Raw genomic sequence first — 1,743 nt, 5'->3', positions numbered from 1 at the left:
ACTACTAAATGTATTTACTACATTGTACTGATGTTATCAAGTTAACACAACTAAACATGTTTAGTTTCTTCTTTGTGTAAAAACTAGAATGGTTTAAGGCAACGGGTTTCCACGCGATTTTCTAGTAAAGTCAACTAGTTCGGGTTAAGAGTGTGGGGTCGGTGTACGTCAGGTCTGGGGGGCTCGTTTGGTTCGTGACATTTAAAGAAGAATGCTACAAAGTTAAGTCGGGTCCGCTGGACGTTTCTTTTTGTTGAAATGGGTCACAGAAAGTTGGACTTTCCATGACTGAACTGGTGGGAATCACCGTGGCAACCAGTGACTCAGCAACTTCAGGGATTCTAAATTACCCAGCACACTCCATTTCCATCATGGCCTCCCCCACAGATCCTGTAGAATCTCAGACTTTATGTTGTCTCTGATCAGACCTCTGATGTTCAGGAGGATCAAGTGAAAATAAAGGTCAAAGGCACTTTTTCAAAATAAGAGTCTGGCTCTGTCACAGTTTAGAAGATCACAGAGGAAGTCTTGAGTTCTTATCACTGCACCACCTGGTGGTGGATGGGTTAAATGCAGAGACTAATTTCGCCATTGTATGGAAACATACAGTGCTGACATTGTGATGACATTATTATTATTATTATTATTATTGAGGACCGTCCAGATGTTTTCTGTCCCTTGTGTCAGGTTATTGTTGGAAACGTCAGTTTTAATTTTCCTGCTTTTTATCCCTTTGCTTGTCCCGAGTTCTGTGACCCGTCCTGGACCGGGCGGTTCCGTCCAGTCCGAGCTGACAGGTGCTCTGTGTTCGCTGGCCCACAGCCTGCGAGGAGCTGCCAGCTTGTTCCAGGGCCAACGCCTGGCAGGAAGTCAGCGGCGCTGCGGCCACGCTCCGGCCGGGATGGAAACAACATAGGGAGCGCGCTCAGTGCGCCTCTTCTGTTATCAGGAGCGTCCCCTTCCTGAGTAAACAACATTACTCCAGACACACCCTGCACTTTACGCCCTCAGTAATTACTCCGGCCTCAAAACGAAGCTTTCAGAGCCCAGCTGTGTGTTCAGAACCAAGCGTTGGATTATTCACAGATTATGTTGACTTTTGGGTAAATTAGGTTCAGTTTCCATGAACAGCTCCCCCTCAGAGACCAGACGTGATGTGATGCTGAGACAACAGTCCTGAGTCCACCTCACAGTTAAAGAAACGTGTTGAGAGCCAGTCCTGGTCCAAAGGTCCCACTGTCCTCCATGTTTTAGACGTGTCCCTGCTCCTGATTTAGAGGAATGCAGGAACACATCAAGTTCTAGAGAAACCCGTTAATGACCCGTCAGTGTTCTGAAAAATATAAGCATCTTTTCATGATGAAAAACACTCAGTTCTCCAAGAACCACAATTAGAACAGATGTTAAAAAAACAAAAACATGAGTTTATAACCATATCAGGCAAGAAATAAAGGCCTTGCATTCTTTGATGGAATGCATATCACCCGCCGCTTTTCATGGGGTTCAGACTAAGATCATGTGAAGTTCAACATTTTGTTTAAACCATGGAAATAACATCAACACAATCTGGTGCCAAATGTGAATCTGAGTTTTCTTCAACAGTGTCTTCTCTGATCCTCACTTCCATAGAGCTCAGACTGGTGGAGAACTGAGGAAGCAGTTGTTGTATGCTGTCTCTCCCGTAGATTTCAGACTAGAGAACTGAGGAAACAGTTGTTGTATGCTGTCTCTTCCATAGATTTC

The sequence above is a fragment of the Nematolebias whitei genome, chromosome 22 (genome assembly GCF_014905685.2).
Source record: "Nematolebias whitei isolate Nwh7 chromosome 22, NemWhi1, whole genome shotgun sequence".
Classification (NCBI taxonomy): Eukaryota; Metazoa; Chordata; class Actinopteri; order Cyprinodontiformes; family Rivulidae; genus Nematolebias; species Nematolebias whitei.
The sequence above is the reverse complement of the archived record's forward strand: the minus strand, read 5'-3'. Positions refer to the sequence as shown.